We start from the raw sequence: 18,264 nt of genomic DNA on the forward strand, positions 1-18,264 counted from the left end.
CAAATTTCCACAAATCTTATCTATTTTCAATTAAATAAATTGCAGTATTAGTCAAATGATACTCTTAGAGACTAAGTACCTGTTTTATTTTCAGAATTGTGTGTACATAAAAAAAAAGTCCACAAGACTATAAAAATAACCAAGCAAGTGTGTCTGCCCCACACCTATCATAACTCTAACTTTCTTCCATTTCATTCTTTCCTTATACTAAACCTCCAAATCCCCCCTCCCTCCCTCTCCCCATCTTATCTATCCTGCCCTCTAACTAAAAAATGAGAACATTTATTTGTTACGATACGCATAACACATATTAGTGGTATTGTACCCCGAACTAGAGAGCGAAAAAGAGAGAGAGAGTGGAACAAATTGATGATGTAGAAGCGCAGTGCAGGAATGGAGTAAAGGGTGTGGAGAAGAGAGTAGCCTGGTCCGGAACGCCTTAAGGTTGAAGTTGAGGCGGCGATAGCCCCACAAACCTCAGAAAAATATAGCGATGTGAATATGGTCTTCATACAGTTGTTTGGGTTTACCTTTGTAAAGGACATAGAAAACGGGCCCAGTTTCCCTTTTTCTTTTTATTTGTCTTAGGGGGGCAGAAGCACCACCTACAGTGGTGGATCAGCGACCATCGTCCGGTCTCAGAATACACATTGCTTATGTTACACTTCTCGAGGGCCGCGATGGTGGTATAGTGGTGAGCATAGCTGCCTTCCAAGCAGTTGACCCGGGTTCGATTCCCGGCCATCGCACATTTAGTTTCGTTCAGTTGATGAAATGTGTTGGCTTAGGGGAGCGTGGCGTAATGGTGGGGATGAGATTGTTTACATCGCCATCTTGGAAATGACAGCGTAGGTCTTACATGTAAATAAGATTATGAACCAAAACTCACACAGAATTGTGTGAATATTCTCTTTCTTTTTCCTCTTCTTTCATGGTGCATACATGGATGAACTTTGACTTATTTCATTTATTGAGTTTAAGAAAGTTATGCCTTCATACATCAACGTGTTGTAAGTATTGACTTGCACGGGGTTAGCGTTACTATGTATGCGCGTGCATGTTCATCCAGTTGAGTGTTACAATGTTATGTCAGACTTACAACCTTCCGTCTTATATTCTCGTTAGTTTAGTCCAAGATTGATTGAATTTTGGTTTGAGGCTCCGAATGCCTTGGATAACCACCGCTTCATTGGAAATGTGATAAATAATAAAAATAATAAGACACCCTGACGATAATTAGATTGTAATGGAACAATAATCATAAACGCGTGAATAAAGATTTTGCAGAAACCACAGGGAAATTAAAAGAACGGAATACTAAACGTTTTTCGCATATTAAGACTTTTGAAGATAGACGGAAATCTTTAGTATTCCGTTCTTTTGATCTCCACTGTGGTTTCTGAAAAAAAAAAAATGTGCATATGATATATGCTCAAAACACTAGTGTTGTAGTTCAATTATGAATACCTGATGTAGCACCACCGTTTGAGATCCACAGCAAATACGCGTGCGTCTTTTCTCTTGGCCTGGGGTTTAGTCTTCCGGCAGAATTTATGTGTCTTATGACTGCGTGTGACTTTTCAAAATCACTCGGGTTCAAACCATCCATTTTTCGAATTTATGTATTAGATAATACTTGAAAAATAGGACAAAGGTAATTTTGGTTATGGCTTAAAGTAAGTCGGTGAGTTTTTGCAGACGTTACAACCAACGATTTTCTTATATTTGGTGACCTTGACGTAGGTTTTGATCCAATTAGTACAATAATTTAATAGGGACCATTGGCCACCTTTCCTGGAAGTTTCATGTAAATAGACCCTGCTGTTTTGCCGGAGTAGGGAGTATTTTCAAGAAATGAAGTGGTGGGGGTAAACCAGCTCCGGCTGTCGGGTCCTGCTGTGGAGTTGCTGTGTCCTTCTGCATTGCTACTTATGACCCGGGCAATGGGCGAAGGTCAGGGACGACCTTTCACCCACAAGGATCTAAGAAATGATACAAATGGGTATTAGATGGGTGTTGAATGGGTGAAGATTGTATATGATTTGATATGACCATCCCTCTAATAAGGGGGAAAGAACCTTTTGGGATATACATATAGTGTAGGGAAAAAACAACAACAACTAAAACGTACGTCACTCCCGAACTACGTTAGTCTAATAAAGAGGCCTTGTCTTCACTCTAATATCCTACTGCGATGGTGGTATAGTGGTGAGCATAGCTGCCTTCCAAGCAGTTGACCCGGGTTCGATTCCCGGCCATCGCACATTTAGTTCCTTTGAGATAGCAAGATAATGTGCTAGGATGGGGAGCATGTAATGGGAGACTTAGATTGTTTACATCACCATCTTAGGAATACACAGTCTGTGCGAAATGGTATTGATATTTCGTTTTCTCACAGTGCATTCATGCATGAATGTAATGTAACTTTTTATTCATTATTGTTCGGTTCATGTTACTAATACATTTGCATAACATGTTAGTCGTGGGTGTTTGTATGTTTTGTTGGTTGTATAGGTTGATACAATTCATGCAAGTGCGCACTTATGTGTAGACTAGATTGTAAGGATAAAGGTTATGTTCAATATACCGGTGATTTTCCCCCGTTCTGAATATATGAGAAGACTAGGTAGATGATCCCAGTCAGTGGCATATTTAAGGGGATCATTAGGGCCACCCCCCCCCCCAATGTTTTAAGCTCGCCCATGGGTTGGCACCTCAATTTTACGTTTGCGTATTTTGAATGGATTAAACCTAGTTCAATGTGTAATACAAGTAAAAACTAAAGAATATTATTGTTTTTCAATAGTTTACATAACAATTCAACACGATCTAATGCCAGGGATTTTTTGTCATTCAAATATTAACAATTTCAGCACTGGTTTTGAAGAATAGCCACTGCAAAAACGTGGTTCCTCGTGAAAGAAACCGAACAGCCACCAGTACATCGTATTTCCTGTCATTTATATGTCCTTGTAAAGCTGTGTTTTACTGTTTATACCAGTTATTGTGATAAACGTATCTGTTACCAGTGCTTCATGCAAGAGGTTTCGAAGGTGAAGTTAAAGAAAAAATTCTCAGGAATTCTACAATGGAGTAACGTTGCGCTTCTGTCTTGTGAAAAGCAGGCGTTGAAGGAATGATTGTGTAATCTTGTTTTGGCAAATTTGATGGATTAAGCCACACGAATGATATTGCCACTGAAAATCATATCGGCATTTGTTCTAATGTAGCAGCTGCATGTCCATGACTGCAAGCACTATTTGTTTACATTTTTTATATTTTTACATCCATTGTAGAAACACTGTTGTATTTTGATTTTTCGCATATTTCTTGTTTGGAATGTTTGGTATTATGCTCGGTTTTGATGTCTTTCCTGTGAACAATAACGGGATACACTGTTAGAGATGAGTATTAATGTGTGATCATTTCAAGGAATCATATGTGGAATATCAAGTTTGCACATCACCGCCATACAAAAATAATTTTAGGCTGTCGTCACAAGAGACATCATTTTTGCACCCTCACATTTACCTTTTTCCCTACTTTTTGAATGACAGAAACGCTACTGCTCCCAGCCAGCGTGTGTGCGTGTATGTGTGCGCGCGTGCGCGTTTTCTGTTGACCTGGGATTTCAGTTTGTGACTTTTTCTTCGTGTATGTCTTTGTTTCAATAAGTTATAGAATTTGGCTTTCAGTTTAACCTTTCAAATTCATTAAAGTACAGGATTACATTTTTCACAAGTGAGAAATAAAATGAAGAAAAAATTGGTCTTACATTGAAATGAATTTCATTTTTTTTAAGGAAATTGCAGCGAAACAGTTAAAATTTCGATGACCTTGGTATTGACCTTGACGCAAGCACTCATATTTGTCATAATGGTGCTAAATCTAAAGAAACAAAGAAACGGCCAAAAACCATAATCTCCGGACACCTGTTTGCAAAAATGCAAACATATTCCACAATTAATATCGCGATGGTGGTATAGTGGTGAGCATAGCTGCCTTCCAAGCAGTTGACCCGGGTTCGATTCCCGGCCATCGCATATTTAGTACCCAAGAAGATAAGATGCTGGTATGGGGAGCATGGCGTAATGGGGTCCAAAACTGTTTACTTTCCCATATTTGGAGGTACGATGCAATTCTGACAAGTATCCTGGATTATGAACCAAAAATTGTACGAGATTGAAGGGGTATTTCCTCATTTTCTCCTTTTGTGTGCATGCATGGTACATTAGGACCTGTTCTTTATTTTCCCGCTGGCTAAATGTAATGTAAGTGGTCACAATCTTCTCCGCCCGAAATTTATAAATACTGGGAGGAACAAGTATTATTATACCAGTGCCTAACACTAAGCAGCAGAAGGAATTGGTAGACTTTTCCATAAACAGACTAGGCTAAGATGGATGGCTAAGTTGTGGATGTAGCATATTTCTTTAGGAAGAATTTAGAGTTGATAACAAGCATTGAAATGTCAAACGTGGAAATCTACTAATATATCTAACATATCAACAGTTAATTAAAAAAAAATTATCCAGTAAGAGACATCAGTGGATAGTTACTGGAGAAATGGAGTTTAGGTGGAAGGAGTGAATCCCTTTACTAGTGAGGGGTGTAACCCGGTACTAAGCGGCTTCATCAGTGATATGGTGCCACGGTGGTGATTAGCATGAAAATGAAAGTGCCTCTGGGACAGAAAGGGTTAAAGAACGTGTTAACCCAGACCATATGTTAACAAACTGCAAGAACGTTACTCTGCTCAACAACAGCTATTTCATTTAGCTGAGAAGTGTTCGATGCTCTGGTTTCACATAAAAGTCTAGAAGACCTTTAAAATGGTTTCCTTTATCCATGATGTTAGTGACAAGTCATCAGACTCAATAAACATGCGATGGCCGGGAATCGAACCCGGGTCAACTGCTTGGAAGGCAGCTATGCTCACCACTATACCACCATCGCATGAAGATAGAAATCATTAACAAAATTAATAAATTGAGGTACAAATTGAAAGTCTACGGGAAGACTTTAACTACTGATTAAGTATGGAGAGCATTTTGAAAGTGGCACTGCTTTATAATTGCCTTTGGAGGAGAGACGTATACATATTATTTTATATTGTCTCTAGAGACGAAGGAATGGAGCTTACAATGTCGACGTTGATGATTCAGCAAAAGCAGCACAAGTCATGAGAACCGGCCACCAGACCTCTGCGCGACCAAGTCAGGATTCCATTCTCCGCTCGAGAGAAGGAACTTTGTGCTTGCTGATCATTTCGTTGAAGTCATAGGATCTTGTAGTCTGGAAATTTAATTTAAGATTCCTGCCAAATTGATATATAAGGATGATGAAATCTGACCAGATCCAATTTGTTTGAGTGCCTCCCCATTTTACCTCTACATTCATGATAACGATGTTTAGTTTGTTGCTGCATTGTTTAGCTTTATTTTACTAGACTGATCCAACTAAATTTAAAGAGTAACAGTGATCAAGATTAGTTTTATCAGTAGAGCTTTGTTTAATTTTGAACCGTACCTTTACTTAAGTTTTTGGGTAAAGAGTGATGATGACTTTCCTGGAAATATAAACACCATGGCTCCACATCTAAATTATGATGATTTCTTTGTGAAAGAATGTAATAGAAACAGAAATTCTATTTTTTTTTTGTTTAATCATTTCTAATCTTGAATATTTTCAGGGAGATGGCGTGAACCACGTCTATGCTCGGGCAGGGATTGGAGGAAGCTGCAGGTGGGTTGTCTGCTTTCATCGAGGTCGTGACTTGTTTTGCTTTGACGTCATATTTTCTTCATGTAATCCATTTCTCTGTTTTGTGCTTACGATCTTACCGAATAGTAAGCCTGACATCTTGACACTATTGAATCAGTTTACTTTTTAAAAGCTCGAGGCTTGAATTAGTTGAGAAAAGAGGCTCTCTTTGACTTTCAGCATATCTTAAAAAAGATTACGTTCATACTTACCCACTAGCGTCTCCGCGATTGTGGGGTAGTGGTGAGTATAGCTACCTTCCAAGCAGTTGACCCAGGTTCGATTCCCGGCTATCACATATGTAATTAATTGCTTGATTAAGTATATGTTTTCAGGTAAGTAAAATGCAGAACTCTCAACTGAGGGAACAGAAATGGACGGTCTGTTGGTTTTTAGGAGGGTAATATATACATCAATATATTGAAATCATGAAGGGAAGCTGATTTTCAAATTATGCTAAACATTTTATCTAAAAGCTTAGTAGATTTGCTGATCTTACACTGAATGAATTTGATTTTTTTTTTTCAATATTCTCCATTGCCCAAGCGGTTTTAAGGTTTGTACTCCTTTGTTATATTTAACTTGTACTCCTTTGTTGTATTTAACTTAATGGTACAATGTTGGGTTAATCAAACTAGACTAGATTTTTTTTTTCCATGGTAAAAGGAAGGTCGTCCAAATCAGTGAAAAAAAAAAGTCTCGTATATAATAACTAAAAAATCCATTTCTCTAGAATTTTTTTTCCCATGGGAAAAGGAAGGTCGTCCAAACCAGTGGAAAAAAGAAAGTCTCATATAAAATAACTAAAATTTTAAAACAATGCAGCTGTTTGCGCAGATTTTATTGCCATTTGATTATTGACCTGGTTCTTAAGCAATTGTACTTGAGTAGCATTCGGGTTAGGTGATCAGGTACGAATTATGTCATACGTTTTCCATGAAAAAGGGAATACAGTGAACTCTAAACACCAATAGTTTTATATCTATTGTGTATAATACCATCAGGTTGGTGAGAAAGCTCACTCTTATGCATGCAAGAACTTTGTCGATTAAGACATGAAAACCTCACCAAGGTTGCTCATTGACGAGTTTAAACACCATATGAGGAGGCTTTATGTGTACGACGTTTCGCTTATTACAGCTTTTTCAAGTACAAGGAAGTTCCGCCTATTCCGCAAGCTATAATCCTTTCTCGAAGCATGTGCATAGCGACCGTATAAAGGTTCCATTCTGTCCTCGGTGTTGTGACAATTTTTATGAAAGTAGCCATTGCCGACAAGACTGAGCACAGAAAGGAACCTTTATACGGTCGCTATGCACGTGCTTTGAGAAAGGCTTACAGCTTGCGGAATAGGCGGAACGTTCTTGTACTTGAAAAAACTGTAATAAGCGAAACGTCGTACAAATAAAGGCTCCGTCCTCATGTGGTGTTTAACTCGTTAGTCTTATTGGCAACCACTACTTTCATTAAAAGGGGGAAAAAAAGTTGCTCATATCGATCAGGTCTTGCACGGAAGCTGAAATGAAGATCATCTCGTACTCACATTCACGGGGCCCATTGCGAGCCACGAAGAAGAAGCGTGAAGGTTCTGTTCAGGAGAAATTAAGATGAGACCTGAACTACACACGATCCCGTGTGTTATATTACAGAGGTGAAGAGAGTATGTAGTGGACTATGATTCTTGATTAAAAGGTTTCTGGTAACGATTCCATGAACCTAGTACACCGTCCTGGGATAATGACTGCATATTAAATGCGTTTAACACTTTGAGAACTACTTTGGGACGCCCGTACGGATCTCATCCATACATTATTCGTCTTTGTTAGATTTTGAAACTCTACTCATAAAGCAATGATACTTTTGTGCTATTGCTGCCCCCTTGAACCCTAATGCAATATCTAAGAATCAGCCTCTTCCTGATCCTCTCTCACTCTCGTACACTGTATATTCAGCGCCAGGTATTATGTGTTGTATACATTAACTGGTTAATAGATATATCCATCCTCATTTGGAAAAATAACAGAAGTTCCCTCAACCATAAACACAGCGATGGTGGTATAGTGGTGAGCATAGCTGCCTTCCAAGCAGTTGACCCGGGTTCGATTCCCGGCCATCGCACATTTAGTTTCAATGTAGTGACGAAACAAATGAGCATTATGTGGAGCGTAGTGGTTTGTTTACGCCGCCATGTTGGAGAGCACGACGCCACACACGTGGTTTCTAGATCAGTGATAACCTGGATTACCGAAACTACTCGTTGTTTCACTAAGGTGGTCCTACCAAATAGATAAATAAATAAGATACACTTTTCTCCGCAGTTACTAGACCTAACTGTACAACTAATCATTAAGCTATAGCAAAGCATACAGGAACACGACACTTGATCAGGTTAATTCCGAACTAGCCGTCACCCCTACGCCTGTACCGGAATCCTGCTTCTGTCACCGTTGCGCCAACCTAAGCAGGATGCGAATGAATTCCTAAACCCTTCATTATCGAATTCGAAGGTGAAGTTGTTTGCTGTTCGTCAGGATAAAACACAAAATATGGAAGAAATTTATGAAGATGTCTTGTATGAGGGGACGGAAAGGGGGGGGGGCGGTCGCCGATTAGATAAAGCGGCCTTGCTGTGGATATGCTGTGCCATGAAGTATTGCTTCAGACCCAGGATAGTGGGCGAGATCCAGGGATGAATCGCCATTCAGGAGAAGCCAAGAAAAGAGGGAGGAAAGGATGGTGAATGGGAGTAGAATATGTGGGGATGAAATAGGTGGTAGTGGGTTTATGCCTTTTACTTTGGCTACCTCTTTTGCAAGGGGGAAAAAGCCGTTTGTATATGTATTATATATATATATATAATATATGTGTGTGTGTGTGTGTGTGTGTGCATATATTTGTGTATGTGTGTGTATTCATATATTATCACTATTGTATTGCTTTGTCGCTGACAAAACCAGCTACCTCGCAGTAGCTAACAGCTTTAATCAGGCCTGTTTATAGATCTTTTTGGGAAGGAGCGAATTAGTGTCTGTTTTGCATAAATGAGCGGTCTGTTTAAATTTCAGACTATAGAGAAGTGGGAATAATCGCCAACCCTTGATTCACTTTGAGTGTAAAATACATACATACATATGTATATATATATATATATATATATATATATATATATATATATATAATATATGCGTGTGTGTATTTTCGTATAGGCTTTTAGACAGTCAAGAGAATGAGTAATAGCCCTTCTGAGGTTCACATGCAGACGTGGATGTAAATGTTAAAGTGTTTTGTCTATTTTGAAGACTGTTGGTGAGCAAATGAATGAAACATACTAAACAACTACCTCATATACATAGAAAAGAGAACGATCATTGTATTCCCTGCGCTTGGTAAGTATTTATACACAGAAATATGCACACACGCACAGAGTGAGACCATTGTATCTTCTGCGCCAGATAAGTACTGTTTAGTGCATAATTTTAAACCCTCATTTACGAATTACATCAATCTACGTTTGTAACAAGGTTAGACGTCATCTCACTGTTTGTTGTCGCGATGGTGGTATTGTGTTGAGCATAGCTGCCTTCCAAGCAGTTGACCTGGATTCGACTCCTGACCATCGCGCAAATACTGTGGTAACAAATTGAGTGAGAATCGTGGGGAACATAACGGTTTGTTTACGCCATCATGTTGGAGAGCAAGACGCCACAGACGTGGTTCTAGATATCCCGTAATACCGAAACTAATTTTATGTCCCTCATAAATGTGCCCCTACATAAAAACACTATGAATAAGAGACAATTTTCTTCTAAGTTGTAAGTCCTAACAGCAATACTAATTGAAATAAAACAGCAAACACAAACTCAACATTTAATAAACTTCATTTCGACCTATTCGTCTGCCGGAGATGCAAATTTTGAAGTGTTTTGTCTATTTTGAAGACTGAAGGTGAGCAAATGAATGAAACGCCCTAAACGACTACCCCGTATACATAGAAAGGAGAACGATCATTGTATTCCCTGCGCTTGGTAAGTACTTATACACAGAATTATGCACAGACACGCGCACGCACACATAGGCAGAAAATGAGATCATTGTATCTTCCGCGCCAGGTAAGTACTGTTTGCTTCATGATTGTAAAACCTCATTCACGAATTACGTAAATCCGTCCACATTTGCAACAAGATTAGACATATAAGTATTTGTTGTATTCCAAGCAGTTGACCCGAATTCGACTCCCGACCATCGCACATTTACTGTACTTACTGTTGTAACGAATCGTGAGAATCGTGGGAAACATAGCAGTTTGTTAACGCTTTCAAGTTGGAGAGGAAGACGCCACAGACGTGGTTCTTTCTAGATAATCCGTAATACCGAAACCAGATCTATTTCCCTCATAAACGTGCTCCTACTTAAAAACGCTATTAATAAGGGACATTTTTTTTCTCTCACACACACGCCACTGAATCATCACCAGGTAAGTACTGAGGTATTTGTTGCTTAATCTTAGTCTAATTTGCGAATTACATCGGTCGCCGTTTGCAAGATGACTAGAAGTTATCTCATCTCTTATTGTTGCGATGGTGGTATAGTGGTGAGCATAGCTGCCTTCCAAGCAGTTGACCCGGGTTCGATTCCCGGCCATCGCACATTTACTTCTATTAGTGATGAATCATGTGAGCATTATGTGAAGCATGGCGGTTTGTTTACGCCGCCATGTTGGAGAGCACGACGCCACGCACGTGGTTTCTAGATCGATAACAAGCCGGAGTGCCGAAACTACTCGCACACACATTGAAATATGTTTTTGAATTATTAAGATTGGTTGTCGCGCTTACAATACAGTGTATAGTATATAAGTTAACACATTTCTTATTTCTTACCTCGCCTTGTACACGTCATTTATGTGGTGTTACTACACTAAACACATTATTAAGTTCACATGAATGTTTATATTTTTGCTGATATCTGTATATATTATCCAAAATTTATGTATATATAAGAATCCATTTGTTCTCCCGGTTTTTTCTTACAATTGATTTATTCATATATATTTTAATTTTATATATCTATTCATTGCAGTTCCAGAGCATTTCAACTGCTCTGAAATACCATCATTGAAACTAAGTGGCTATCGTGTGTTTATCTCCCATTTTTTCATGTTATCCAGATCTATTTCTTCTCATCCCAATTGTACATTTTCACCACTAGTTATTTTTCTCAAATTCTATTTATAGTGTTTCTTTATATTATATTCTTGTCACTAGTGAGAATCATGGGAAATATAGGAGTTTGTTTACGCCATCATGTCGGAGAGCAAGATGCCACAGACATGGTTCTAGATAAGAACCCGTAATACCGAAACTAATTACATTTCCCTCATAAACGTGCTCCTACATAAAAACACTATGATTAAGAGACAGTTTTCTTCTTAGTTGTAAGTCTTAACAGCACAACTAATTGAAATAAAACGGCAAACACAAACTGAACATTTGATAAGATTTTGAAGAAGGATGGTGAGCAAATGAATGAAACGTCCTAAACGACTACCTCGTATACATAGAAAAGAGAACTATCATTGTATTCCCTGCGCTTGGTAAGTACTTATACACAGAAATGTGCACACACACGCGCACGCACACACAGGCAGAAAATGAGATCATTGTATCTTCCGCGCCAGGTAAGTACTGTTTGCTTCACAATTTTAAAGCCTCATTTACTAATTACATCCGTCCACATTGGTAACAAGATTAGACATTTAAGTGTTTGTTGTCGTGATGTTGGTATTGTGGTGAGCATAGCTGTATTCCAAGCAGTGGACCCGAATTCGACTCCCGACCATTGCACATTTACTGTACTTACTGTGGTAACGAACCGAGTGAGAATCGTGGGGAACATAGCAGTTTGTTTAAGGCACAATGTTGGAGAGGAAGACGCCACAGACGTGGTTCTTTCTAGATAATCCGTAATACCGAAACCAGATCTATTTCCCTCATAAACGTGCTCCTACATAAAAACGTTCTTAATAAGAGACATTTTTCCTCTTAGTTGTAAGTCCTAACAGCACAGCTAACTGTTGAAATACAATAGCAAACAAAAACTCAACACTTGATAATATTCATTTCGACCTAGTCGTCTGCCGGAGATGCAAATTTTGAATTTTTTTGTCTATTTTTAATACGGGTGGCGATCAACCCTATAAACAAAGGAGATCAAGCATTGTATTCCGTGAGCTTGGTAAGTAATTGTACAGAGAAATATGCACACGCATACAGACGCTCTCTCACACACACGTCACTGAATCATCTGCACCAGGTAAGTACTGAAGTATTTGTTGCTTAATCTTAGTCTAATTTGCGAATTACATCGGTCCCCGTTTGTACAACGACTAGAAGTTATCTCATCACTTATTGTTGCGATGGTGGTATAGTGGTGAGCATAGCTGCCTTCCAAGCAGTTGACCCGGGTTCGATTCCCGGCCATCGCACATTTACTTCTATTAGTGATGAATCATGTGGGCATTATGTGAAGCATGGCGGTTTGTTTAAGCCGCCATGATGGAGAGCACGACGCCACGCACGTGGTTTCTAGAACGATAACAAGCCGGAGTGCCGAAACTACTCGCCTTAAGGCACACACATTGAAATATGTTTTTGAATTATTAAGATTGGTTGTCGCGCTTACAAAACAGTGTATAGCAAATAAGTTAACACATTTCTTATTTCTTACCTCGCCTTGTACACGTCATTTGTGTGGTGTTAGTACACTAATCACATTATTAAGTTCACATGAATGTTTATATTTTTGCTGATATATGTATATAGTATCCAAAATTTATGTATATATAAGAATCCATTTGTTCTCCCGGTTTTTTCTTGCAATTGATTTATTCACATATATTTTAATTTTATATATCTATTCATTGTATTTTTCATACTTCACTAATAGATTATCTACATCTACCTGGGTATAACGCAAAAGATACTTTCTTGTTCGAGAATCTATTCCTATTACAGTTCCAGAGCATTTCAACTGGTCTGAAATAACATCATTGAAACTAAGTGGCTATCGTGCGTTCCTCTCCCACTTTTTCATGTTTTCCAGATCTATTTCTTCTCATCCCAAATGTACTTTTTCACCACTAGTTCATAATTTTTCTCAAATTCTATTTATAGTTTTTATATTACATTCTTCTCCATAGTGAGAATCGTGGAGAACCTAGCAGTTTGTTTATGCGATTATGTTGGAGAGCAAGATGCCACAGACGTGGTTCTAGATAACCCGTAATACCGAAACTAATTACATTTCCCTCATAAACTTGCTCCTATATAAAAACACTATGAATAAGAGACAGTTTTCTTCTTAGTTGTAAGTCTTAACAGCACTAATTGATATAAAACGGCAAACACGAACTCAACACTTGATAATATTCATTTCGACCTAGTCGTCTGCCGGAGATGCAAATTTTGACGTGTTTTGTCTATTTTGAAGACGGATGGTAAGCAAATGAATGAAACGTCCTAAACTATTACCTCGTATACATAGAAAAGAGAACGATCATTGTATTCCCTGCGCTTGGTAAGTACACAGAAATACGCACACACAGGCAGAGAATAAGATCACTGTATCTTCTGCGCCAGGTAAGTACTAAGTGTTTGCTTCATAATTTTAAAATCTCATCTACGAATTATATCCGTCTACGTTTGTAACAAGATTAGACGTCATCTCAGTGTTTGTCGTCGCTATGGTATTGTGGTGAGCATAGCTGTATTCCAAGCAGTTGACCCGAATTCGACTCCCGACCATCGCGCAAATACTGTGGTAACAAATCGAGTGAGAATCGTGGGGAACATAGCAGTTTGTTTACGGCACCATGTTGGAGAGCAAGACGCCACAGACGTGATTCTCGATAATAACCCGTAAAACCGAAACTAATTGCATTTCCCTCATAAACGTGCCCCTACATGAAAACACTATTAATAAGTGAGAGTTTTCTTCTTAGTTGTAAGGCCAAACAGCACAACTAATTGTTGAAATAAAACAGCAAACACGAACTCAACGTTTGATAAGATTCATTTCGACCTGGTCGTCTGCCGGAGATTCAATTTTTTAAGTGAATATCTATTTCGAAGAGGAATGGTAAGCAAATGAATCAAACGTCCAAAAACGGCTACATCGTATACATAGAAAAGATAATGATCATTGTATTCCCTGTGCTTGGTAAGTACTTATACACAGAAATATGCGCGCGGGCGCGCATACGCAGAGTGAGATTATCCTACGCCAGGTAAGTACAGTTTGCTTCATAATTGTAAAACCTCATTTACGAATTCCATCCGTTTACGCTTATAACAAGATTAGACGTCATCTCGGTGTTGTTGTGATGGTGGTTTTGTATTGAGCATAGCTGCCTTCCAAGCAGTTGACCCGGATTCGACTCCCGTCTATCTAACATGTACATTACTGTGGTAGTGAAACGAATTAGAATAGTGGGGAACATAGCAGTTTGTTTACGACACCATGTTGGAGAGCATGACGCCACAGACGTGCTTCTTTCTAGATAAGAATCCGTAATACCGAAACTAGTTCTATTTCCCTCATATACGTGCTCCTACATAAAAACACTATTAATAAGAGACAGTTTTCTTCTTAGTTGTAAGTCCTAACAACACAACTAATTGAAATAAAACAGAAACACAAACTCAACACTTGATAAAATTCATTTCGACCTATTCGTCTGCCGGGGATGCAAGTTTTTGAAGTGTTTTGTCTATTTTGAAGACGGATGGTGAGCAAATGAATGAAATGTCCTAAACGATTACCTCGTATACATAGAAAAAAGAACGATCATTGTATTCCCTGCGCTTGGTAAGTACTTATACACAGAAATATGCACACACACGTGCACGCACACACAGACAGAAAATGAGATCATTGTATCTTCCGCGCCAGGTAAGTACTGTGTGCTTCATAATTGTAAAACCTCATTTACGAATTACATCCGTCCACATTTGTAACAAGATTAGACATTCAAGTATTTCTTGTTGCGATGGTACTATTGTGGTAAGCATAGCTGTATTCCAAACAGTAAACCCAAATTCGAATCCCGACCATTGCACATTTACTGTGGTAACGAACCGAGTAAGAATCGTGGGGAACATAGCAGTTTGTTTAAGGCACCATGTTGGAGAGGAAGACGCCACAGACGTGGTTCTTTCTAGATAACCCGTAATACCGAAACCAATTCTATTTCCCTCATAAACGTGCTCCTACATAAAAACGTTCTTAATAAGAGACATTTTTCTTCTTGGTTGTAAGTCCTAACAGCACGGCTAATTGTTGAAAGAAAACAGCAAACAAGAACTCAACACTTGATAATATTCATTTCAACCTAGTCGTCTGCCGGAGATGCAAATTTTGATTTTTTTTGTCTATTTTTAATACGGGTGGCGATCAACCGTATAAACAAAGGAGATCAAGCATTGTATTCCGTGAGCTTGGTAAGTAATTGTACACAGAAATATGCACACGCATGCAAACGCTCTCTCACACACACGTCACTGAATCATCTGCACCAGGTAAATACTGAAGTATTTGTTTCTTAATCTTAGTCTAATTTGCGAATTATATCGGTCCCCGTTTGTACAACGACTAGAAGTTATCTCATCATTTATTGTTGCGATGGTGGTATAGTGGTGAGCATAGCTGCCTTCCAAGCAGTTGACCCGGGTTCGATTCCCGGCCATCGCACATTTACTTCTATTAGTGATGAATCATGTGAGCATTATGTGAAGCATGGCGGTTTGTTTACGCCGCCATGATGGAGAGCACGACGCCACGCACGTGGTTTCTAGATCGATAACAAGCCGGAGTGCCGAAACTACTCGCCTTAAGGCACACACATTGAAATATGTTTTTGAATTATTAAGATTGGTTGTCGCGCTTACAATACAGTGTATAGTATATAAGTTAACACATTTCTTATTTCTTACCTCGCCTTGTACACGTCATTTGTGTGGTGTTAGTACACTAATCACATTATTAAGTTCACATGAATTTTTATATTTTTGTTGATATAGTATGTTATCTGTATATAGGATCCAAAATTTATGTATATATAAGAATCCATTTGTTCTCCCGTTTTTTTTTCTTACAATTGATTTATTCACATATATTTTAATTCTATCTATTCATTGTTTCTTCATATTTCACTAATAGATTATCTACATCTTCCTGGGTATAACGCAAAAGATATTTACTTTCTTGTTCGAGAATCTATTCTTATTGCAGTTCCAGAGCATTTCAACTGGTCTGAAATAACATCATTGAAACTAAGTGGCTATCGTGTGTTCATCTCCCACTTTTTCATGTTTTCCAGATCTATTTCTTCTCATCCCAATTGCACATTTTCACCACTAGTTCATAATTTTTCTCAAATTCTATTTATAGTGTTTATATTACATTCTTGTCCCTAGTTGTATTTTGTTTAGTATTTTCTTTATTCTCCTTTTTTGTATAGTTCTTTGTATAATTTTCTTCTCATTCTGATTGATATTCTCGATGTTCCTGCTTATAAGCCATTATTGAGGATGAACAACTCGTCCTATTATTTCAAGCACTGAATTCTTCAATATATATATATATATATATATATATATATATATATTATATGTATATATATGTGTGTGTGTGTGTGTGTGTATTACTTGCTCTGTATAGAATGCTAGGCAGTAATAGACTCGTCCAATTATTCTGTATTTGGAATTCACTACAATTGGCTATTATTACATATGTTTGGTTACCATATGTGCTTTCATTATGATATATCATCTTTTTTATCAGTTATTGTGATTCTTGGTGTGTTTTGCTTCTAAAACTATTCCCATTTGTTTCTAATTTCTTTGTTGTTTTTTTCTCATTGAAAAAGATTACACTGATTTTCTTGTTATTAATGTTTAGCACATATTCTTGGCTTTTGTATTTATGTTTTCATTGGGCGATTCCTGTGTTTACTTTTGATATAGACCTTCACAACCTTTTTCTTATCGATGACATTATAGGTTATTTTGAATAATACTGTAAAGGTGTTGTGGATTTATGCCTTTGACTTTGGCTACTTTTGCAAGGTGGGAAATGCCGTTTGTGTGTGTGTATATATATATATATATATATATATATATATATATATATATACATATATATATATATAAATATATATATATACATATATATTATATATATATATATACGTGTGTGTTTGTATACATATAATTGTGTGTGTATTCATGTATTATCACTATTGTATTGCTTTGTCACTGACAAAACCAGCTATCTCGCAGGACCCAACAGCTTTAATCAGGCTCTTTTATAGTTCACTTAGGGAAGAAGCGAACTAGTGTCTGTGTTGCATAAATGAGCGGTCTATTTAAGTTTCAGACTATAGAAAGGAGGGAACAGTCGCCAGCTTTTGATTCGCCTTCTGTGTAAAAGAATTTATATATGCGTGTGTGTGTGTTCGTATAAGTTTTGAGACGGTCAAGAGAATGAGAGATAGCTCTTCTGAGGCTCATATCCAGACGGGGATGCAAATGTGTTTTGTCTATTTTGAAAGCGGTTGGTGAGCAAATGAATGAAACATCCTGAACTACTATCTCATATACTCTGAAAAGAGAACGATTATTGAATTCCCTGCGTTTGGTAGGTATTTATACACAGAAATATGCACACACACACAGTAAGATCATTGTATCTTCTGCGCCAGGTAAGTACTGTTTGGTGCATAATTTTAAAACCTCATTTACGAATTACATCCGTCTACGTTTGTAACAACAGACGTCATCTCACTGTTGTCGCGATGGTGGTATTGTGTTGAGCATAGCTGCCTTCCAAGCAGTTGACCCGGATTCGACTCCGAGCATCGCACATTCACATTGTTGTGGTAACAAATCAAGTGAGCATCGTGGGGAACATGGCAGTGTGTTTACGCCATCATGTTGCAGAGGAAGATGCCACAGACGTGGTTCAGATAAGAACCCGTAATACCGAAACTAATTACATTTCCCTCATAAATGTGCTCCTACATAAAAACACTATGAATAAGAGAGTTTTCCTCTTAGTTGTAAGTCCTAACAGCACAACTAATTGAAATAAAACGGCAAACACGAACTCAACACTTGATAAGATTCATTTCGACCTAGTCTGCCGGAAATGCAAATTTTGAAGTGTTTTGTCTATTTTGAAGACGGATGGTGAGCAAATGAATGAAATGTCATAAACGACTACCTCGTATACATAAAAAAGTGAACGATCATTGTATTCCCTGCGTTTGGTAAGTACACAGAAATATGCACACACAGGCAGAGAATAAGATCACTGTATCTTCTGCGCCAGGTTAGTACTAAGTGTTTGCTTCATAATTTTAAAACCTCATCTACGAATTATATCCGTCTACGTTTGTAACAAGATTAGACGTCATCTCGGTGTTGTCGCTATGGTATTGTGGTG

At 38.0% G+C, this 18,264-nt stretch overlaps 8 non-coding genes across 8 annotated transcripts; 7 read left to right on the top strand and 1 right to left on the bottom strand.

The window, feature by feature from the left end:
* Positions 1-677: 677 nt before the first annotated feature.
* Positions 678-749, top strand: TRNAG-UCC (transfer RNA glycine (anticodon UCC)). The gene has a single exon. It is a non-coding gene; the product is annotated as a tRNA-Gly (tRNA).
* Positions 750-2,191: 1,442 nt separating this feature from the next.
* TRNAG-UCC (transfer RNA glycine (anticodon UCC)) lies at positions 2,192-2,263 on the top strand. Its single transcript has one exon. It is a non-coding gene; the product is annotated as a tRNA-Gly (tRNA).
* A 1,708-nt stretch (positions 2,264-3,971) lies between these two features.
* On the top strand, positions 3,972-4,043 carry TRNAG-UCC (transfer RNA glycine (anticodon UCC)). The gene has a single exon. It is a non-coding gene; the product is annotated as a tRNA-Gly (tRNA).
* Positions 4,044-4,884: 841 nt separating this feature from the next.
* TRNAG-UCC (transfer RNA glycine (anticodon UCC)) lies at positions 4,885-4,956 on the bottom strand. The gene has a single exon. It is a non-coding gene; the product is annotated as a tRNA-Gly (tRNA).
* A 2,853-nt stretch (positions 4,957-7,809) lies between these two features.
* On the top strand, positions 7,810-7,881 carry TRNAG-UCC (transfer RNA glycine (anticodon UCC)). Its single transcript has one exon. It is a non-coding gene; the product is annotated as a tRNA-Gly (tRNA).
* Positions 7,882-10,337: 2,456 nt separating this feature from the next.
* TRNAG-UCC (transfer RNA glycine (anticodon UCC)) lies at positions 10,338-10,409 on the top strand. The gene has a single exon. It is a non-coding gene; the product is annotated as a tRNA-Gly (tRNA).
* A 1,766-nt stretch (positions 10,410-12,175) lies between these two features.
* TRNAG-UCC (transfer RNA glycine (anticodon UCC)) lies at positions 12,176-12,247 on the top strand. The gene has a single exon. It is a non-coding gene; the product is annotated as a tRNA-Gly (tRNA).
* Positions 12,248-15,438: 3,191 nt separating this feature from the next.
* Positions 15,439-15,510, top strand: TRNAG-UCC (transfer RNA glycine (anticodon UCC)). The gene has a single exon. It is a non-coding gene; the product is annotated as a tRNA-Gly (tRNA).
* Positions 15,511-18,264: the final 2,754 nt, after the last annotated feature.

The sequence above is a fragment of the Oratosquilla oratoria genome, chromosome 4 (genome assembly GCF_046742065.1).
Source record: "Oratosquilla oratoria isolate Oo_2021 chromosome 4, ASM4674206v1, whole genome shotgun sequence".
NCBI lineage: Eukaryota > Metazoa > Arthropoda > Malacostraca > Stomatopoda > Squillidae > Oratosquilla > Oratosquilla oratoria.